The sequence below is a fragment of the Dendropsophus ebraccatus genome, chromosome 3 (genome assembly GCF_027789765.1).
Source record: "Dendropsophus ebraccatus isolate aDenEbr1 chromosome 3, aDenEbr1.pat, whole genome shotgun sequence".
NCBI lineage: Eukaryota > Metazoa > Chordata > Amphibia > Anura > Hylidae > Dendropsophus > Dendropsophus ebraccatus.
In genome coordinates, this window is record NC_091456.1 from 137,766,961 (window position 1) to 137,791,100 (window position 24,140).

At 42.9% G+C, this 24,140-nt stretch overlaps 1 long non-coding RNA gene across 1 annotated transcript in view; it reads right to left on the reverse strand.

Annotated features, from left to right (window-relative positions):
• Nucleotides 1–313: 313 nt before the first annotated feature.
• The window catches only part of LOC138787347 (uncharacterized), a 105,130-nt gene continuing 81,303 nt past the window's right edge, over nucleotides 314–24,140 (reverse strand). Inside the window, exon 3 of the long non-coding RNA XR_011362348.1 lies at nucleotides 314–793. This is a non-coding gene — a long non-coding RNA (uncharacterized lncRNA). The remainder of the gene's footprint in view (nucleotides 794–24,140) is intronic.

A 24,140-nucleotide genomic window follows, 5' to 3' on the forward strand; every position in this document is an offset into this window, starting at 1 on the left:
AAATACAGGCAAATGTATTATTCTCATAGGTCTATGTGGCATAAAAAGCTAAAGGGTATTAATTTTTTTCAAAAACAGAGTCATAGTATTGTAGCATGGCAAACACCCTCTACTTGTGAAGGATCTCTATAGCAATGTTATTTTTCTAGATACTGTTAACAGTTAACCCCACTAATAGCTCCGGTACAGCTCCATACAGTGGCGTTATCTATCAGACAGACAGTGGCACAGAAACAAATATAAGCTTTTTTAATAATTTGATTTTGAGCATTTTATGTAGTGTCACGTGAACCGAGGAGCATGGTTTCTTTTCACCTGCCTCAGATTGCTGAGATGCTTGTTATAGAGAAAACGAGGAAAGCTTGACATACTGTATGCAGAGCTTTCACGTTTCTTCTGCATTTTCAATAACGTGAATTGGAATCACAGTAACCAAGAACATGATGTTCACGTGGCGTCTACGCGTGTGTGATACATGAGTCAAGTGTCTGCTGAAGCTGTGATTCCAGCAGTAGGAAACAGATGTCAGGTGAAATGTATAGGCATATTGCAATAACAGCCCGTAGAACACTGCATGCGCTTATCTAGAGTGTCACATGTCAGAATGCACCATTCCTCATAATCACATGAAATTATGATGTCGTTTTAACAAAATATAATCTCTTGATTGTTAAAGGGGTTTTCTTGGCTTCTGAAAAGGCAGAGAATAGGAGGTAAATTTAATTGACAACTTGCTTTGATAGCTCTCTTGACTAGTATCCTATAACCCGGTGGACCTGCAGTCTGGGACACCCTAAAAATGAGAAACATGAATTATGACCAACAGCATTATGATTTCAATAAGAAATGAATTAAAATTTTAATGTCATATCCAAATATTCCTCGTTTTTTTCCTCACATCTATGCTTTATGCAAATCTCATCTATTTTATATAATCAACAGAAGCCGAGTGTTCACAGACAAATAAGCATGACAAACCGAAGGATACATATATTCTTGCACATTGCTTGATAAATATACAAAGATTTTCTATTTAAAATGTTGACAAATGTTTTATAGATTGCACATGAAATTAAAATTTCCAAAGTCATGATGATGTAAGTTGAGTACAGACATAGGGGAAGGAAGGAAGTGTAAATCTTTGATTTTGTTTGTTATTGTTATTTTAACCAGATTCGTTACGAACTTTCTCAAAGTTCGGTTCGGTGACGAACCAAACTTTTTGCAAAGTTCGTAACGAATCTGGTTTGTTACGGTTTGGTTCGCTCATCCCTAATCAGGGGGTTGTTGTTCATGGTGTATCTTCTGAGCAGAGACTAGTTACAAGTAGTGTACCACAAGGGTCTGTTCTGGATCCTGTTCTTTTTAAATATGTGTGTAAGTGACATAGGAGAAGGTTTGGTAGGTAAAGTTTGTCTGTTTGTTGATGACATGAAAGTGTGCAATAGGGTTGATATTCCTGGAGGTGTCAGTAATATGGAAAATGATTTAGTTTTGCTAGATAAGTGGAATCTGCAGTTCAATGTTTCTAAATGTAAAATAATGCACTTTGGGAGGAGGAATCCTCTATCCGAATATCATATCTGCAGTTCTGTGTTGGCAAAAACTTCAGAAGAGAAGGATTTAGGAGTAGTGATTTTTGACAGCCTTGAAATGAGTCACCAGTGCAACCAGGGGGTGGGGAAAGCAAATTGTATGCTGAGCTGTATAGCTAGAGGCATAACCAGTAAGAAGAGGGAAATTGTAAACCCATTGTATAGAGCTCTAGTGAGATCACATCTGGAATAATGTGTCCGGTTCTTGAAACCTAAAAAAGGATATTGATAAAATAGAACTTTTAAAATATGTTAAAGGCCTAAACAAGGTTCAGGAGGGAAGTGTGTTTAGAAAAAACTGAACTCGAGAAAAAGGGGACACAGTAAGAAGTTAGATGTGGCAAAATAGTAGTTTCGTAGTGTGCTGGTAGTGTGCTCGGTGCTCTGCTGCTGTGCTTACAACATGCAGCCGGGCTCATTGATGACAGGTCAGGCTGCTGAGCTACTAACTGCTTTTTCTTCCCTGCGGCCCTGATAGCGGTTACCAGGACTCAACAGGCAATCGTTACAGCTTGTCCTGTCATCCGATCTCTCTCCCCCAGCTCACATAGGAAGGGGACATTACCTGGCTCTAGTATATGAGGGGCCTCCATGTGACTCCCGTCTTCTGTCAAAAGACGGTGGCTGTGGTGGAGGAGGAGCTACCCTCACCAGTGAGAGGCGCTGGTTTAAAGGGGCAGAGCAGCCCATCAGCAGTGCGGTGGGACCGGCTGGGGAGAGGTGCGCGGCAGCGGGACACATGGGGGCTGTACCGGGACGGCGGGACATGACCCCAAAATCGGGACCGTCTCACCGGATCCGGGACAGTTGGGAGGTATGCCTTTGTAAGCCTCTATGTTAAATGTTGTTCTTAAAGCATAAACAAATAAAGTTATTTATATCAAAAAGGTATTAAAAAAACACACCACATCAGCTCAGGGATGAGCTACTGCCCTTGGTTTGTTTAGAACCTCTTCATAATCCAACATAGCAGGAACCACAAACCCCGGCAGAATTTTTGCTTTCTTGTTTGTTTGTTTGTTTTTTTCAGAGAATATAAATGATAACCCCCCCAAAATTTTCCACTCTTGGTTAGTGGTTGGGTGAAGCCATTTATTGTCAAACTACTGTTTTCTCTTTTTAAATTATAAAGATAACCAAAAACATCCGAATGACCCTGATCAAAAGTTTACATACTGTACCTCAGTTCTTAATACCATGTTTTGTCCCCTCTATCATCAATGACAGATTGAAGTCTTTTGTGGTAGTTGTAGATGAGGCTCTTTATATTCTCAAATGGTAAAGCTGCCCATTCTTTTTGTCAAAAAAGCCTCCAGTTCCTTTAAATTCCTGGGCTTTACTATATGCTTTAGATCTCCCCAGAGTGGCTCAATGATATTGAGGTCAGGAGACTGAGATGGCCACTCCAGAACTTTCACTTTGTTCTGATTAGAGATGAGCGAATTTGCAGAAGTTTGGGTTCGTATGAACCTGAAATATTGGCTTCTGATTCCCGCTGTCTGCAGTCTCCGTGAACAGGGTGGATACAGCCTAAGGACCGCTTGGAAAACTGGGATACAGCCTATGCCAATGTCTGTATCCCAGTTTTCCAGGCGGTCTGTAAGGCTGTATCCACCCTGTTCACAGAGGCTGCAGACAGCAGCAATCAGAAGCCAATAGTTCAGGTTCATACGAACCCAAACTTCGGCAAATTCTCTCATCTCTAGTTCTGATATGCAAGAAATTAATAATGCCAGTCAACAGTGTTTAAAGAGAACCAATCATGGGCGAAAATGATTTTTTTTTTAATTCCCTAATAAGATGTAAATCCTGATTTTAACAATATTTGTAAATATAATTAATTAATTTTACAGCTGCATTTCTTAAGTATTCTCGTTTTACTTTCCTGCCTCTGTGCCGGTGCAGCAGGGCCGGCGCCGCCATCTTGATTATGTCCTTGCGTTCCACCGCTGGAACGCAAGTTACGTCATCAAGATGGCGTGGCCGGCCTTGCTGCACAGAACAGAGGATTAGGTAAAGTAGAAGATACAGACTGTAAAGGCAGTCTGTATCTTCATAAATAGACTTTATGAAGATACAGACTGACTTTACAGTCTGTGTCTTCTACTTTACTTACTCTGTTCTGTGCAGCAAGGCCGGCGCCGCCATCTTGATGACGTAACTTGCGTTCCAGCGGTGGAACGCAATGACGTAATCAAGATGGCGGCGCCGGCCCTGCTGCACCGGCACAGAGTAGTAGGTAAGGCATAAGATACAGACTGCAAAGGCAGTCTGTATCTTCATAAATAGGCTTCATGAAGATACAGACTGCCTTTACAGTCTGTATCTTCTACTTTACCTAATCCTCTGTTTCTGTGCAAGCAAGGCCGAGCGCCGCCATCTTGATGACGTAACTTGCGTTCCAACGGTGGAACGCAAATGACGTCATCAAGATGGCGGCGCCCGGCCTTGCTTACACAGAAATGAAAGAGTAGGTAAGGAAAAAGATACAGACTGCAAAGGCAGTCTGTATCTTCATAGATAGACTTAGGGAAAGATATACTTATTAGGGACAGTGAAATTTAGATGATAGGTTCTCTTTAGGGTATAAACCCACACACCGTATACACAGCGTATTTACTGCTGCGATACGCAGCAAATACGCAGCAAAACGCAACAAATACGCAACAAAAACGCAGCAGATTAGATCTAAATAACTGAACTCAGCATTAAATCTTCACCATCAAACTGCTGCGTATTTGCTGCGTATTTGTTGCGTATTTGCTGCGTATACGGTGTGTGGGTTTGTACCCTTAAACTGTAATTAACAAAATGAAAATCTGGGACTCTGTAAAAATCAAACCACAGTCAGGTAGACCAACAACTGCCAGAAAAATTGTTCAGGATTCAAAGAAAAATCCACAAATAGCATCAGCTAAAATCCAGGACTCTCTGAAAAATAGGGGTGTGGCTGTTTCAAGATGCACATTAAGGAGGCAATTGAAGAGAAATTAGCTGCATAATCGAGTAGCCAGAAGAAAGCCATTACTGCACAAATGCCACAAAGTATCTGACTTACAATATGCCAAACAGCACAGAGACAAGCCTCAAAACTTCTAGAACAAGGTAATTTGGAGTGATGAGACCAAAATCAAACTTTTTGGCCACAACTATTAAAGTTACATTTGGAGAGTTGTCAACAAGGCCTATGATGAAAGGAATACCATTTCCACTGTAAAGCACGGAGGTAAATTGGAGATGTTTTGGGGATGTGTGGGCTACAAAGGCACAGGAAACTTGGTCAAAGTTGAAGGAAAGATAAATGCAGAATGTTATCAGCAAATATTGGAGGCAAATTTGTACTCAACAACCTAGAGGCTGCACATGGGACGTACATGGATGTTCACGCATAACAACAATCTAAAACACAAGGTCAAGTCAACCTGTCATTGGTTATAGCAAAGCAAAGTGAAGGTTCTGGAGTGGCCATCTGAGTCTCCTGACCTCTTTACTTTTGGAAGATCTCAAGCATGGAGTTCATGCAAGACAGCCCAGTAATTTAAAGAAACTGGAGGCCTTTTTGCCAAGAAGAATGGGCAGCTTTACATCTAAAAAAAAGAGCCTTATCCACAACTACCACAAAAGACTTCAAGCTGTCATTGATGTTAGAGGGGGCAATACAAAATATTAAGTGGGGTATATACACTTTCGATAAGGTTTTCGTTGACAATAAATGCTTCACCCAACAACTAACCACGAATGGGAAAAAAAAATTTCACTGATATATATATACACCCTTTGCAAAAGTCTGTACTTATTGTGTTATTATAGTGATGAAAGTAGTACTAAAGTTTGCCATTAGATGTCGCTATATTATGTATGTGTTTATGGAAGCTGCACAGCTGAAGGATTGCAAAGGGTTATTGTTTTCTATGTGTCACCTGAATCTGTAGACCAGTAGGAGTCTAGCTTTCTTCTTTCTTATCATCTCCTCTCTTTCTTCTTCTATTGCACTCTTTGAACCATTCACTGCGCACCTAGCATGCTGGGGAGGAAGTAAGCTACATGGGTGAAGGAAGAGATAGGTTCTTTTCGTTCTGGATGTTGGGGAGGAAGGAAACATGCTAGATAGCTCTCCACAGTGTTCCTGTCTGGTCCTGGCCCTCTGCCATGTCCCTGTACCTAAAGTCAGTCTTAGCTAGTACCCCGCATGGAAAGGACGCAAGACAGCACACTGCTACGAACTTCTTCACTTGTTACACACCAAAGCATTGTTAAACTCCTCTTAGGAGAGAACAAGCTAGAGATAGCCTCAACCCACGCCATGGACAAGGGGAAGTGACAGAGCAGGACAGTATCTACAATAGAGAAAAAGAGCTAGGAACTGATACGGACAGAGCAAAATTGCAGTAAGCCTAGGAACTCGGTCTTGCAGCGGTGTCAGCAGGGAACCCTCAGCATTCCACTCATCCCAGGTAACAAGGTCTGTGGCCTGTGTCACCCATTAGGAAGGTTCAGCCGAGTCTAGTGGGCATAAAGTGGTGTAAAGTCTAAAGTCAAAGGTCAATACACGGACACAGGTGTTCTTCTTATTCTTCTGATACGTCTTCTTCTAAGTATTCTACATCATCCACCAACATCCCGGCAGATCACAGTACTACATGGGTTGAGACTCTCACTGCATTTTCCTCTCTGCTACTCTATCTCTTGTATCGCTCAATACAACTAAACCAATCTCCTACACTGCACTTCAACTTCAGATCTGGTCGTTCGATTGTCAAGTGTTTATTGGAACTTTGTCAAGCGTGTTTCAGAGACTTTATCTAAAGGAACCTTATACTGTTTAACCTGTATTACCTGCTGCACATTTACAAATATTGACATTAACATTACACCCGTGTGCCTACCAGGCACTGGCGTCACTTTACAACATCCCAAGGTCCGTCTGTATCTCAGCCATCCCCCACAGAAGTGGCATCACATCACAACACCTAGCAAGTGACCAGCCGCTCCTCTGTTATAACACCTACGGGAGTACACTACATTGACATCTATTTATCATTGCCCGCAACATGTTGCCGCACCCCCCCCCCGCTCATCTAGAAAGTTATCACCGGAGAAGGTCAGAGGGAGGAAGTGGAGCACTGGAGAGGACCTCTTCTCCTCTCTGGATAATCCCTTTAAGTGCAAATTGTGTGCCTAAATCTACTAGCATTTCACTTAATTTGTTAGCATGCTTTTGTATAAGATATTTTACAGAGGATTTGCTTAGTGAAAATCTTGATCTTGTGAACATAACCTGGGTCCACATTCCAGGTTGACATCCAGTAGCCATATAATCACTGTAACGTTTCTGTTTTGGCCACACATGCATTATACTAACTTCAATAAAGATGAATTGTTGACACACGCATGTGTTCACTTGTGAGTTTGCTGCAGAAGTTTATTTAGCATAAGATTTGCAAATGTTATCTTTATTGTTCCTATAAAAGATAATGGATGCAAATACCCCGGCTGAAGGAAGCCAATGTTTAGTTGGATGTTATTAGCGGGGCTTTTATTCATAACTGAGGAATGCCATGTACCACTATTTAAGCCAACCTGTTGCCAACACAGCTGAAAGTTCTTCTGCGTTCTGTAGTGACTCAGCAGCAGGTGGCATCTGTTGACAGACAACTACCTAAATACCAAGGAGCCATTTGGCTAAATTAACATTAAAACCAACAAGGTCATAGAAAAGAAGACATATGTAGTGATGATAGCGTGATCACAATACTATCACCTACATAAAGGTGTCTTCTTTAACTAATATTAAGTATATAATAAGTAATATAGTATCATAATGAAGAATGAAATTACCCAGCAGAAAAGTAAATGAACTGCAATGTGCAATGTGAGAAAACTCTCTGACTCAAACTAATCCAACCTTTAAAGGGGTACTCCAGCAAAAAAAACAACAAAAACAACAACAAACCTTAAAATCAACTGGTGTCAGAAAGTAGTAAACATTTTTAATTTTTAAAACATTTTTAATATTTAAAAATCTTAAACCTTCCAGTACTTAGCTGCTGTATGTCCTGCAGGAAGCGGTGTATTTTTTCCAGTCTGACACAGTGCTTTCTGCTGCCACCTCCGTTTGTGACAGGAACTGTCCAAAGCAGTAGCAAATCTCCACAGAAAGCCTTTACTACTTTGTACTGTTCCTGACATGGAAAAAGGTGGCAGCAGAGAGCACTGTGTCAGACTGGAAAGAAAACACCCCTTCCTGTAGAGAAAACTGCAGTTGATAAGTACTAGAAGACTTAAAATTAAATAGAAATACTTTACAAATCTGTATTACATTTGGACACAAGTGGATTTGAAAGGAGGGCCCCTTTAAGTCAAGTAATTAACATGTTATTTAAATAGTGCTATACATTGCCTGATTATATTGACCATAATGTTCTGTGTGCCATACAATGACCATTATCCCACAACATAATCAGTAGGGGGAATAAATTGCACTTTTCCCGTAACCTTTTTTGTTTTCCTTCAGTCCTTTGGTGTAGTGCACTTTGTGCCAAAATTTGTGGCAAATAAAAAAATCTGAACATTTGCCTAAAAAACCTCAATACAAAATTGAATTACATGAGGACCATGTACATTTGATACCATAAGGGTGCCTTCATACACACCAGATCCGCAGCGGATTTCCCTATGAGAATACTTACTCGCAGCAGGATTGACATCCCGCTGCGAGTATGTAAGTTAACCCCCTGCCGGACGGAGCATACACCACCTGTTCCCAGCTTCAGCTTGCTTTGAGGGTTCAAGGATGGACGTCCCGCTTAGACAATCAGTGGCTGCAGCGGGGCAGCGCGCTAATTGGCTGAGCGGGACAAGCAAACGCCCAGAACCCCAAAGCAAGCCGGAGCGGGGAACAGGTGATCTATGCTCTGGCCGGCAGGGGTTAACTAACATACTCGCAGTGGGATGTCAATCCCCCTGCAAGTATGTATTCTCATAGGGATGAACAGGCACTGGATCCACAGCGGATTTCACTGCGAATTTGCAGCGTGAAATCCGCTGTGGATCCGGTGTGTGTGGAGGCATCCTAAGTTTAAAGTGCTAAGCAAAGTTTTCCTCAGCCACACTACAACCTTGTAAATAAAGCAGCTGGAATTCAGGTACTGGGACATTGCACCTGTACTTGGTATTGCAGACTGTTAGGTTAGCAGCCAGCAAGTAGTCACTGGTAATGTGGTAACATGCCTCTTGTAAATACAGCTGACATAATACATACAGTATGTACTGTATCTGATATATTCATTATAGGTTGATAAAAAAAAAGGCCACAATGTGCACACTTTTGTCGCTTTTTTGTTGAAGTGTAGTTCTCCTGGTGCTCACAATGACCTTAGCTGTTTACAGATCCTTCTTCTAAATCTGCAGAGCTTCAGCTTGTGTTTAACATGGAGCGTAGCCTACTGTCATTTCCTTTGTAATGTCTCCAGTTATAATCAGAACTGGCAGGAACAGCCGTATTTATTTATATAGCATCACATGAAAGTAATTACATTCTTCAGAACAGATAAGATTTCTAGCGCTGCTGATGGAGACATACTGTATGGCTGCTCATCCCTTTGTTGCTGAATACTGTTAATATGAGTGTTTGGTATAAGAAATGGTATAAAAGTCATTACTGTGTATTTATAATGCTATCAAGGCTATTATGTCCAAACATCCCTATGTATTAAGTATCTGTATTAAACATTATCAAGTAATCATTACTGAACAAGTCAGGGCTATTAGTTATAAAGTATTTACCGCTCTCTAACACTTCGTAATTTATATATCTTACTAGAAAATGTACCCGGCGCTGCCCGGGTATAAAGTGTCAGTGTGTTAATTAGAATTAGATTTGTTCTAAGGTGCCCAGGAGGCCAAGCTAAAGGTATTGTTTCATCTGAGTTAATCAGTGGAATTAGTGTATACCTGTAGTGCATAGTTGGAGGGGTTCTGTATACCCACAATGTATAGTTTTTAGGGGTCTCGCATATCTGTAGTGCATAGTTGGGGGGCTGGATACCTATAGTGTATAGTTGGGGGGGGGGTCCTGTATACCTGTAGTGTGTAGTTGGGGGGGGGGCTGTATACCTGTAGTATATAGTTGAGGGAGGTCCTGTATACCTGCAGTGTACAGTTGGTGAAGGTCCTGTATACCTGTAGTATATAGTTGGTGCTGTATACCTGTAATGTATAGTTGGTGGAGGTCTTGTATATCTGTAGTTTATAGTTTGAGGGCCCTGGATACCTGTAGTGTATAATTGGTGGAGGTCTTGTATACCTGTAGTATATAGTTCGGCGGTCCTGTATACCTGTAGTGAATAGTTTGAGGGTCCTGTATAACTATAGTATAGAGTTGGTGGAGGTCCTGTATACATGTAGTGTATAGTTTGGGGTCCTATATACCTGTAGTATATAAAGCTGGTGGAGTTCCTGTATACCTGTAGTATATAGCTTTGGGGTCCTGTATACTTGTAGTATAGAGTTGGTGAAGGTGCTATATACCTGTATTATAGAGTTGGTGTAGGTCCTGTATACCTGTAGTGTATAGTTTTGAGGTCCTGTATACCTGTAGTGTATAGTTAGGGGTCCTATATACCTGTAGTATTTAGTTGGTGGAGTTCCTGTATACCTGTAGTGTATAGTTTTGGGGTCCTGTATACCTGTAGTGTATAGTTTGGGGTCCTGTATACCTGTAGTATATAGTTGGTGGAGGTCCTGTATACCTGAAGTATATAGTTGGTGGAGGTCCTGTATACCTGTAGTGTATAGTTTTGGGGTCCTTTATACCTGTAGTGTAAAGTTTGGGGTCCTGTTACCTGTAGTATATAGTTTTGTGGAGGTCCTGTGCACCTGTAGTGTATAGTTTTGGGGTCCTGTATACCTGTAGTGTCCTCTATACCTGCAGGGTTGTATTTAGCCGTATGGCAGTGTTATTCAGTCACAGTGTGTCGGTATTGGTCATGTCTGGTATGGGGGTGTTATCCAGTCACAGTATGGCGGTATTGATCAGGTCTGGTGTGGCGGTGTTATCCAGTCACGGTATGGTGGTATTGGTCAGGTCTGGTATAGCGGTGTTATCCAGTCACAGTATGGCAGTATTGGTCAGGTCTGATATGATGGTGTTATCCAGTCACAGTATGGCGGTATTGGTCAGGCCTGGTGTGGCGGTGTTACCCAGTCACAGTTTGCCGGTATTGGTCAGGTCTGGTATGACAGTGTTATCCAGTCACAGTATGGCAGTATTGGTCAGGTCTGGTATGACAGTGTTATCCAGCACAGTATGGCGGTATTGGTCAGGTCTGGTATGGCAGTGTTATCCAGTCACAGTATGGCGGTATTGGTCAGGTGTGTTATGACAGTGTTACCCAGTCACAGTATAGCGGTATTGGTCAGGTCTGGTGTGGCAGTTTTATCCATTCACAGTATGGTGGTATTAGTCAGGTCTGATATAACAGTGTTATCCAGACACAGTATGGCGGTATTGGTCAGGTCTGGTATGACAGTGTTATCCAGTCACAGTATGGCAGTATTGGTCAGGTCTGGTATGACAGTGTTATCCAGCACAGTATGGCGGTATTGGTCAGGTCTGGTATGGCAGTGTTATCCAGTCACAGAATGGCGGTATTGGTCAGGTGTGTTATGACAGTGTTACCCAGTCACAGTATAGCGGTATTGGTCAGGTCTGGTATGACAGTGTTATCCAGCACAGTATGGCGGCATTGGTCAGGTCTGGTGTGGCAGTGTTATCCAGTCACAGTATGGCGGTATTGGTCAGGTCTGGTGTGGCAGTGTTATCCAGTCACAGTATGGCGGTATTGGTCAGGTCTGGTGTGGCAGTTTTACCCAGTCACAGTTTGCTATACCTGTAGTGCCCTGTATATACATTTTCTGTATAGATGGAGTAGGGGGTCCTGTATATACATGTGCTGTATAGATGGAGTAGGGGGCCCTGTATATACATGTACTGTATAGATGGAGTAGGGGGTTCTGTATATACATGTACTGTATAGATGGAGTAGGGGGTCCTGTATATACATGTACTGTATAGATGAAGTAGGGGGTCCTGTATATACATGTACTGTATAGATGGAGTAGGGGGTCCTGTATATACATGTACTGTATAGATGGAGCAGGGGGTCCTGTATACATGTACTGTATAGATGGAGTAGGGGGCCCTGTATATACATGTACTGTATAGATGGAGTAGGGGGTCCTGTATATACCTGTACTGTATAGTTGGAGTAGGGGTCTACCAGTTATTACTGTGGATGTTGTGAGGCAGCTTCCCTAGCAACCATTGCTCCCTGTGAAAATGAAAGCAGTAATCCTATTGGTTGCTAAGGCTCCAACTGCCGTGTCTGCTGCAGCTAATTATATCACCTGTGTTTGCAGTGAGGAGATTTTCCCATTCATCTCTATGGGGCGCCTCTCTTTCCCCTCCCCCTCCCCTCCTGTACATCTGGCGGGGACGGGACCTTCGCAATAACCTTCCCGGGCACCCTATGTATCTGTGTGCCGAATTTGGGGTCAAACGGTTCAGGCGTTTGGAAGCCTATTTGGGACAGACAGACAGAAGGACAGACAGACAGACTTTCATTTTTATTATATAGATATATCTTGTATACCTAGTTAGGGGCTGCCACAGAAAAGCCTGGGGTCAGCAGTCATTAGATAAGAATGAGTTTACTTCACTTCCTGGTGGAAGTATGATTTTTTTTTTAAATATATTACAAATGGGGGATACTTCCAGTGGGGAGGAGGAATACCCACATGAGGAGGAATACTCACAGGGTGGAAGTGGATTTCTACAGGGGAGGGTGCTTACTACAGTGGGTTTGCTACACAGTATTACTATATGGGGAAGGATCACCTACAGTTATTGCCGACAAGTGTGTGTGTGTGTGGGGGGGGCTATATGGGACACAGCTATATGGATACACAGAGAGGGCTTAACTACTATCTTGGGCTACCACTATATCACTAGGCTTTTGGCTGCCATGACAAGCACGTTGTAATAAGGAATCAGAGGGGCAGAACACAGAGGGAGCCCCCCTGTTACCTTATCACAATGTGTTTATCATGGCAGAATACCGATAGCGGCGCTTGGTTGGAGGGGGGGGGGGGGCAAGTTGACCTCTTGCACCAGGGCCCAAGAAACATTAGCTACGCCCCAGCACAGCCTGAAGTAGGGGAGTCTGATTTTAGCTCTATGAGGCACACAGGGAGCTGCTGTCAGTATATACAGTGAGTACAGTTACTTATACTGTACACTGACCTATTTTACTATTAAGTGGCCAACCCCTTTAAATATAACTTATAAATGTAACGTTAAAAGACCTTCTCTGAGAACAGGAACTGCCTTGAAATTAATGAAACTAAATCCATACAAATAAGTAGCTGGTGAATAAGAGAATATCAGCGCAACAATACTGATTAGTGGAGAGCACTAGAAAATCAAGCCGGGTTATAATTATATTTTTCCTTATGCAAATTGCTTTCTCTGTATGTGTAATTTCACCTGACATTTATCAAGACACATTTAATATTCCCATCTAATATGCACATCTTCAGCCAAGCAGGAGCCTTTTCATATCCCCTTCATTTATTAATTCACGCTTTTGTTATGTCCTTACTGGCCATGTGCTTGGTGGGTCCTGGAACCAGAGCCTATCAATTATATTGTGTCACATTTTGCATTTGCATGTACAGTAGATTAAACTTGTAAGTATACAGGGGCTACTTGTAAATCGGACTTTTACTTTTTACTTTTGCTTTACTTTCCCTTTGGTGATGCTATAATGAGAATATTATCTACAGGATTTCTTTACAGTTACAACTATCACTATGGTTATAAACAGAAGACAGGTTGGGGTAGATTTACTGTGTAATTTAGATTTTACCAAACCACTCCACTTTGCCAAGCTTAGTGTATTTTGGTGCAGATTGTGCCAAAAGTTTGCCACATTGCAATGGTAAGGTTGACTTTTCTGTTTAACTTATTGTCAAAGACCCTTCAAATAGAATGGTGTTGTCCATATTAGACACAGCTTTTCTAGGACTAGTGTTGAGTGGACTTGCCAAACTGTTCAGACTTCACAACGTTCTACAAACATGAATGCTCAGCATTTGACTCCAAGTGGCTGGTGAAGTTGAATGTCACCCTAGGGCTGCCAAGGAAACATGGATGCAGTCTATGAATGTGTCCATGTTGTTCAGGATCTCACCAGCCACTGGGAGTCAAATGCAGAGGAACTTCAAATCTGAAAATCCGAATGGTTCGGCAAGTTTGCTTAACACTGGTGGGTGCAATTACAACATCTGTACCCTATATAGTTACGCCACTGATTATGGAAGTTCAACCGCTTGGACTCCCACCAGTCAAGACACACTGGAGTCATCCATACAAGCATCTTTGTCTGATATAAAAGCTTATTCTATCCCATTCTATTTGCATTGAATTTTACTATTTGAAGGATTATAAAATAATAAGAAAGGTTCTATTCATTACAAAGGGCCAGACCTTACATGGCGGAGGCTGGGTTCACACTACGTATATTTCAGTCAGTATTGTGGTCCTCATATTGCAACCAAAACCATTAGTGGATTAAAAACACAGAAAGGATCTCTTCACACAATGTTGAAATTGAGTGGATGGCCGCAATTTAATGGCAAATATTTGCTGTTATTTTAAAACAACGGCTGCTGTATTAAAATAATGGCCGTTATTTACTGTTATATGGCGGCCATCCACTCAATTTTACCATTGTGTGAACAGATCCTTTCTGTGTTTTTAATCCACTCCTGGTTTTGGTTACAATATGAGGACCACAATACTGACTGAAATATATGTAGTGTGAACCCACTATAGTGGATTGTTACATGAACCTGCTGCTCACTCCATTCACTTTTTTGTACTGGATTATAGATTTATTCTACAGCTTAGAGATCCACTTTAACATTGACCTAAGACCAGATATAGAATTCTGCGCCCATGTACATGCCCTGGCTAATATAGTATAATGCAGGCAGTAAAATTAGCAGTTGCTCTTCTATAAGGATTTAGCTTACAGCTGCAGAGCTTATTTGCAATACAGTAGGGAAGTAAATTTCATTTCTCTTGCCTTCCTTAGGAGAAAGATAAATGGGATATGTAGGAGTTGTGACAGATGTATCACTAATAATTGATCGGCTTCAGACTACGTTCTGTTCCAGCAGATGCTGAGCTGGTGATCAGCTATAAGTAGCTTTCATCTTATGCATCACTAAGCTTACTGCTATAAGCCAGATCAGTATTTGGGTCCCAAACAGCTAGAACAGGATTTCCCCCATTAATTTCCACTAGTGTTTCTTAGGCTAAGATTAATGAGCTTTTTACATGAAGTGAAATTAGAAATAATCCATGAAAGCTTCATAAAACTATTCAATGGTGGGACAGTGTCTAACCTTGAACTGGCAGGCCAGGTTGTCTTTCATAGCCCCAGGTCTAGAGTGGTAGAGATGCATGTTTTTATTGATTTTTTGCATTCCATGTTATTACTGCATCTTTATAGCTGTAAATGAACATTGCTGATGGTACAGTACAACTATAGTGGTGTCACCTTACATCATGCTTACTGGCTCTACCCTGTAAATACTTTGGAAAGGGGTACTCCAGAGAATAAAAAATATAATCAAATGGGGTCAGAAAGTTAGATACTGTATATTTGTAAATGACTTCTATTTAAAAATCTCAAGTCTCCTAGTACTTATCAGCTGCTGTAAAGCCTACAGGAAGTGGTGTATTCTTTCCAGTCTGACACAGTGCTCTCTGCTGCCACCTCTGTTCCTGTCAGAAACTGTCCAGAGCAGGAAAGGTTTTCTATGGGGATTTGCTACTGCTCTGGGCAGTTCCTGTCACAGACAGAGATGGTAGCAAAGTGCACTGTGTCAGACTGAAATGAATACACCACTTTCTGCAGGACATACAGAAACTAAGAAGTACTGGAAGGCTTGACATTTTTAAATAGAAGTCATTTACTAATCTATATAATTTTCTGACACCAGTTGATTAAAAATAAATTCTCCTTTAACCCTTAGGAGACATAGCCAGTTTTCATTTTTGCACTTTCCTTTTTCCTCCTCGTGTATATAAGGCCATAGCGCGTGCATTTTTCCACCCAGAGAGCAAAAATGAGCCCTTATTATAAAATATATATGTTCCTTGAAATTTGATCCATTCCATTTCCTAGCTATTGTGGCCTCTGTAGTGCAGTCACTACATGGGCAAACACAATAACTAAACAAAGCTTTTCACTGTGCTGTTGTTATATATTCAGAGACAATGGTCAGGTGCCCAATTTCAACAGATCTGTCTTCACATGCACACATAACGGAGCTCATACAGCCAGCAGTCCTGCTATTAGCTACCAATATTTCAATGGATCAAAGATTATGATTGTGCCTCTAGATCACAGACCAGAAGCATTGTTGTGTTCCTCGTGTCAAGGAGGTTGAAAAGGCTCTGGCTGAATTGACTTTTTAAGGTTTTTAGTGTAATGTGTGTGGTCTACAAGCTCTTCATTCTTTATTCAGCCATGACATTCTTTATTTAATACCATGACATGAGAACACACATTATGAACATCAAAATAATTTTAATTGACAGATATAAATCATTTGTAAAATTGATTTGTTCCTTAATTTTTTTTTGAACACATGGAGTCCCGGAGGGTCCTGTTATGTTATGTTATCTTACCACCCAAGTGCTTGTTATCTCCCTGCAAATATAATGTAGTTATTTTTCTCATCATAAACTCAATAGAAGGACATGGAGAGAAAAGAGCTGCTGCTCCTCACACCTATGGCTGACACTAATGCCTCTCGGCTACATTTAAAAACCAACGCCAGGATGTTGGTATATAATTTTATCAAACTATATTGCCTAATGTACCACATGCAGGTCCCCTGGCCCACATGAGTCCCAACATTTAATTAACACTGTGTCAGTCAGCGACCGCCAACCCCGCAAGGCAAGCGACAACAGGGGAGGGCGGCTCCAGAATAGCCCTGTAACCCCAATGTCACAGGACCAAACCCACTGGGCCAACCCACACCCCGCAGGCACCGCTGGCGGAGAAGGCGGCTGGCAAGCAACATGAGTGTGAACAAGGTGTTACTACTCAACACTGCACCGAAATGTAGAATGGGAGAAAGAGGTGGTACTTACAATGTGTGCACAGGGGTTGGCGATCACTGACCAACACAGTGTTGATTTATTGTAGGGACTCATGTGGGCCAGAGGACCTTCACGTGGTACATGGGGAAATATGGTTTGATCAAATTATATACCAACATCCTGGCGTTGGTTTTTAAACGTACCCGAGTATCATTAGTGTCAGCCATAGGTGTGAAGTGCAGCAGCTCCTTTCTCTCCATGTCCGTGATAAACTCAATAGACATGGATAAAAAAAAAAACATGAAAAGAAAAAGAGTGTTGTGGGCCTGGAATTTAGATATATTGATATAAGGAATGCAAAAGTACCTAGACCCTGGTACTTTAGGGTCCACAATCAACCATTTCACTCCATAAATCCCATGGTTATTAGAGACCATTTGTGGGGCTGGGGGTGGAGTAAAAATAGAAAAGTGATACTTACTTTCCCCAATCCCTTGCTGCTGTTGTTGTTCTGATGGCTGCTGATTTTTACTCATTATGATATCTTCCTGGTTTCTGTGATGTGACCCCTAACAGAAAATTCCATACGTAGTCACTGATTGACTTAGTGTGTAGTTCTTGTGAGAGCAATATGTCACTAGAACCAGGAGGAAGTAATAATGGGCTGCTGCCGATCAGGAAAGGTATCACTTTTTTTTTTATACATCACCGTTAACCATATACGATAGATAAATAGGTAGATAGTAGAGATAAGCGAGTAGTGAAATATTCAATTTTTGAGAATTCGAATCGAATAGGCACCGATATTCGACTAATCGAACGAGTATTCGTTTCTATTCTAGCCTATGGGAAAAAAATTTGCGGCACTTGGAAATCAAAATTTGACCACTTGGAGGTCACCAAGTCCCCCATGAAACCTGCCTAAACGATGCAAACACCTCCGGAATGACACTGGGACATTAGGGGGAGCATGCCTGGGTGCACCCAACACCCCAAAATCGCAGTATAATGCCACGCTCTGCAGTTGCAAAGGAAAAATATTTGCGAACGCTTTACGAACATTTATGGCAATGTTCACACATTTCCTTCGCATTTCTTGCGCAGTGTTACATACATGATTCCAATGTGCATCCGCAGAGCGTCATGTTATTGGCGCGTATCACGCGTAATGCTGTACGAACGTTGCTGGAACAAGATGTATGACGTGCCTTTTTCTGGGCTACTGGAACAATATGTATCACTTGCCTTTTACTGGGCTACTGAAACAGTATATATCAGGTGCCCTTAGTGGGCTACTGGAACAGTATGTACGTAGTATGTAGGGACACTATAAGTCACTTGTACACACAGGGTACTGGAATGAATACAGCTGCTGCTGCTGTTATATCATCTATGTCTTAGCACTGAGAAGTGCTTTTGATTCAGAGATGACTTTTCTGCTTGATCTTAGCCCTGAAAAGGACTTTTGGGTTCTGTAGTAAGCCTGCCTAACCAAAACGCTACTAAAACCTCTCTCTCCCTGCTGCGAGATCTTTCCCTGGCTAGGTTGAAAGCTCATCTGCGGTTCAGAGGTGGGAGCCAAGTATTTAAGATTCAAGGTCATGTGGTTCAGCTATTCAATAAGGGTAGACGCCGTTTTCGCACTGTGTGCGTACTCCCAGGGTCCCTCATGGCCTCCCTGCATGGTCATTGGTTTAAAAAAAAGCGCCAACTGCGATGGGAGGGCTTTCGAATGTTTCCCGCGTATTCGCCTCACTACTCAATTGAATTTGAATCTTTCGAATACCGCAATATTCGATCGAATACCGCAATGTTCGATCGAATACCTACTTGATTAATTCATTGGGACTCATGACTCCACTACGGTGAACCGCTATTGTCTATCTACAACTACCACACAGCTCATCTGCTGGACACGTCCATAGAGACCAGGATTTCACATGGCACTCAGGATCTATCTTAATACCCCTTGTCCCATTATTACTCCCCTGGTCACCTGTTAAACAGTGAGCATGTGTATTTATATAGATAACTCGATGACAAGAGCAGTCCACCACCTTCCATCCCCTATAGGGAGACTTCCAGCCTTGGAAAATACTCCTTAAATCGTCATTTTAAAAGAAACAGACAACCACAAAAAAGAAAAAAAAGAGAAAAACATAATTAAAAAAACATATACTAATAAAAAAAGAAAAAAGAGATTAAAAAAAGAAAAAGAAAAAAAAGAAAAAGGTCTCTCTCAATTCTTGTGGGTCCCAACAATAACAAACCAGTCCGATAGCACCCTATCGACACAACACGATAAACTCATCAACCCATCTCCCGTCTACTAAATCACGAATGACTATATTAACTCCTAACTTCACCCCTAACTCCTCTCGGACAGAGGTCCCTCCGATCGGCCCACAGATCACAGAGTTTAAACGAAAATTAAACCCCACACCACAGCTCAGAGAATATCAAATATCACATAAATACTCTCCACGTACTGTATAATGTACAATAAAAAATCGAACCAACACCCCCCATCCCAGTAACGCCACCCCCCCCCCAAAAAAAAAATTAAAACCCAAAAACAAAAAAAACAAACAAATTGAAATAATAATGAGTCTCTCACTCCTCACCTCCTCCCCTCCTACGTACACCTAGAACCTACTAACTAATAATTCTCATACTCCCCGATCTAACCACGTCCCCCATATCTCGTTAAACATCTCGGATTCCCCTCTCTTCTTTGATTCAAACTGCTCAAACATAGCTCATTTCCCTTTTCCAATCCCCGAAAGTTGTTTCACAGGGAATTTTCCATTTCTTTAATATACAATTCCTGGCAGCAAACAAGGCCCTATGTAAGACTCTTTTTTTTAACTGGTGGGCAGGGGCGTAGCTAATGTCTCCTGGGCCCTGGTGCGAGAGGCCAACTTGGGCCCCCCCCCTCCTTTCACGACCAAGTGATGCTATTGGTGTGTGTGTATATATATATATATATATACACACACACCAAGACAGATATTACCACTAACACCAGCATATTGGAAGAGAAAGTATTATCACCGTACATATTACCGCCATACTGTTACCGACCAAATCCTGTATACTGAGACCTATATTACCAGTAATACCAGTATATAGGAAGGAAACATTACTGCCACACCACAACCACTACCATCACCACCATATTGTTACTGACCAAATCCAGTACACTAAATCACCTCATCCAGTCATATAGAGGTGGCCCCAGCTCTACACAGGCTCTATACACCATATACATTACAGTGCAGATATATCAGGTGACTCACAGGGGGACGTCTTCTCTGATCGGAGTTCTTCCCTTTTCATCTTCTTCTCCATTTGCCCTGGGCCGTTATGAGAACTTCTCCGAGCCACGAATCCACAGAATCTGCCAGACAGACATATTAGTCTCCTCACTCTGGCACCATCCTCATCTATATACACACTGCACATCTGTATTGTCCCCTTTACACACTCCTTTAGTGGGTAGCCTGACTCTATGTGACCCCCTAATAATATATGCCCCCCTCTGTGTATTCCCTCTCCCCCTATGTTGCCCCCCCCCAAATGGATGGCCCCTCTCCCCCCATGTTGCCCTCCTTATAGATGGCCCCCTCTCCCCCCACCCTCCCTTATAGATGGCCTCCTCTCCCCCCTCCATATAGATGGCCCCCTTTACCCCCTCCCTTATAGATGGCCCCCTCTCTCCTCACCCTCCCTTATGGATGGCCCCCTCTCCCCCCACCCTCCCTTATAGATGGCCCCCTCTCCCCCCCTCCCTTATAGATGGTCCCCTTCCCCCCCCTCCCTTATAGATGGTCCCCTTCCCCCCCTCCCTTATAGATGGTCCCCTTCACCCCCCTCCCTTATAGATGGTCCCCTTCGCCCCCCCTCCCTTATAGATGGTCCCCTTCGCCCCCCCTCCCTTATAGATGGTCCCCTTCGCCCCCCCTCCCTTATAGATGGTCCCCTTCACCCCCCCTGCCTTATAGATGGTCCCCTTCACCCCCCCTGCCTTATAGATGGTCCCCTTCACCCCCCCTCCCTTATAGATGGTCCCCTTCACCCTCCCCTCCCTTATAGATGGCCCCCTCTCCCCCCCTCCCTTATAGATGGTCCCCTTCACCCCCCCTCCCTTATAGATGGCCCCCTCTCCCCCCCCTCCCTTATAGATGGTCCCCTTCACCCCCCCCCTTATAGATGGTCCCCTTCACCCCCCCCTCCCTTATAGATGGTCCCCTTCACCCCCCCTCCCTTATAGATGGCCCCTTCACCCCCCCTCCCTTATAGATGGCCCCCTTCACCCCCCCTCCCTTATAGATGGTCCCCTTCACCCCCCCTCCCTTATAGATGGCCCCCTTCACCCCCCCTCCCTTATAGATGGCCCCCTTCACCCCCCTCCCTTATAGATGGTCCCCTTCACCCCCCCTCCCTTATAGATGGTCCCCTTCACCCCCCCCTCCCTTATAGATGGTCCCCTTCACCCCCCCTTATAGATGGTCCCCTTCACCCCCCCTCCTCCCTTATAGATGGTCCCTTTCACCCCCCCCCCCTCCTCCCTTATAGATGGTCCCCTTTTCCCCCCACCCTCATAGATGCCCCCCTCTTTCCCCCCACCCGTACAGGCTGATAAAAAACAAAACTTAACTCACTTAACCACGTTGATCCTCACTCCTTGGGTCTGTCCCCGGCTGCTGCGCGGCTGCCGGAGGTGTCGCGTCTTATCCCCGGCAGCGCGCGCATCCCAGAGCTCCCTGCGCGCCGGAACCGGAAGTCAGGGCCCAAGGCGCGCAGGGAGCTCTGGGATGCGTGCGCTGACGGGGATAAGACGCGACATCCCCGGCAGCTGCGCAGCAGCCGGGAGAAAACAGAGTCGGACTCTTGTGACCGCAAGCAAAACAATGCTTGCGGTCACAAGAGTGATTGAAAGGGAGGGCCTTGCGGGGCCCTGAGGACCCCGCGGGCCCCCCTTTGTGGCGGGCCCAGGCGCGGCGGCGACCCCCGCGACCACGGTGGCTACGCCACTGCTGGCGGGCAAGCCACATCCGAAAGATCTCCCAGGAGACACAGCTTAGTATTCCCACATATTTTAACTCCAGTTACCTTAGTTATTTGTTGTATAATATCCCCCCAATACCGATGGAGTTTGGGACATTGCCATAGAAGATGGATTAGGTCTCCCCCCTCACTCTTACATCTATTACATTTATTTGACTGGACTAATTTCATTCTAAATAATTTCACCAGTGTATAGTGCACCCTATAAATAATAAATAGTTGAGATATCCTATGACTGGATCTTAAACTAGTGCAACAAACAGATTCAAACACATAATCCCAATCAACATCCGACCCAACGTTGTATTTCCATTTATCCTTAAATGTAGTGTCGTTAACAACTTTATCATATTGTGATAGTTTTTTTTTATAGATTCTGGATATAAGACCCTTCTTTACTCTTGTGACTTTCTCATCAAATAAATCATGTGCTGTAACCAACAATTTGCTGTGATCAACTGTGCTTTTAGTTGCATGTGCCACTTGCCAGTACCAGAATTGTGAAGTGCTAGGAATATCAAACTCTGTGACCAACATATCTAGCGATTTAAGAACCCCACACTCATCAAACATGTGATTAACTTTTGTGACCCCATATTTACCCCAAAAATTATAGTCAGAAATTTTATAAAAGTGAACAAGCGAGGGATTACCCCATAATGGGGTGAATTCATTACTATTGTGCATATTCAATTTTTTCTTTACCACCTGCCATACTTGTCCCATCATATACCAAATGGGTTCTGTAAATCTATCGAATTTTTCACTGGACTCAAGTATAGAAGGAAGATCAGGTCGTATTCGCCCACTTATTGGTAAAATCAAAGTCCTTCCACCTAATTATATAGGACATTTGTGCTGCCAGGAAGTATCTCTCAAACTCGGGCAATCTCAATCCTCCTTCTTTCCTCCCATATGTGAGGGTTGCGTATTTTATTCTTCCCATCTTGTTCTTCCAAATTAAAGCATTACACATTTTAGTAATTATTTTAAAATAGCGTCTACCTATCCATACAGGATAATTATAGAGCACGTATAGAATTTTGTGCAAAATCACCATCTTCACTATACCAACCCTAGAAGCCATCCCCGCTGGGAGTTTATTCCAGACCTTAATTTTCCTATATATATCATCAATTATGGGCAACAAGTTGGTATCCAAATATAACTTTAGATCAGAAGAGATTTCGATACCAAGGTATTTAAATGTCCCCCCAGGAGGAACAGCGCTCAGCTGACCACAGTCTGCTCTATCTCCCTCAGAAAGAATTTGCCAATTGATAGAGAATCCTGAGTATAAACCAAAATTGTTAATAACCTCAATAAGTAAACCTAGGGAGGAATGGACGTTGGAGAGAAAAAGTAACATGTCGTCCGCAAACATGGACGTCTTCTCTTCCTTATCACCATATTTAAAACCCTCCACACCAACAAAATTTCTCAAACCAATAGCAAGGGGCTCCAAAGCAATATCGAACAGTAAGGGCGAAAGGGGACAACCTTGCCGTGTACCCCTAGTTAACATAAATGAAGCTGATAAGCAAGAATTAACCAATACCCTAGCCAACGGCTTATTGTACAACAATTGAATCCATCGTATAAAAGTAGCACCAAAACCCATTCTCTTAAGTACTATCCAAAGATATTCCCACTCAATGCGATCGAAAGCTTTGCTGGCATTGAGAGCAATAATCGCCTTACCCCCTGGGGCATTACCAGACTCTTGTATATTAACAAATGCCCTTCGGATATTATAATACACCCCCCTAGCAGCCAAAAAACAGGACTGATCTTTATGAATCAGCTTATCAACTACCGTCAGGAGCCGATTAGACAATAATTTTGCCAAAATTTTGACGTCAGCATTGATCAGGGAGATGGGACGGTATGACTCGGGGCTCAACGCATCCTTCCCCTCTTTAAGAATTAGGGCAATTGATGCTTCTCTCATAGACTCGGGGAGGACACCCTCTAAATATGCGTTATTAAAGACCTCCAAGAGTTCCTTAATTAGCCTACCCCCTGTTCTATAGGAATGCCGTCAGAGCCCGAAGCCCTACCGTCGCAAATCTCCCCCACCACCTTCAGACATTCGCCCTTAGTAAAAGGAGCCTCTAAAGCCTCTCTCTCCTCGCGAGATATAGACGGTATTTGAATCTTTTCCAAATAAGCTTCAATTTCAACATTACTACAGGTACACTCCGAGGTATAAAGATCTCTATAGTATCTCTCAAAAACCTTTAGGATAACATCTGTGGATGTACTAACCACCTCTCCGTCTTTAATTGCCACAA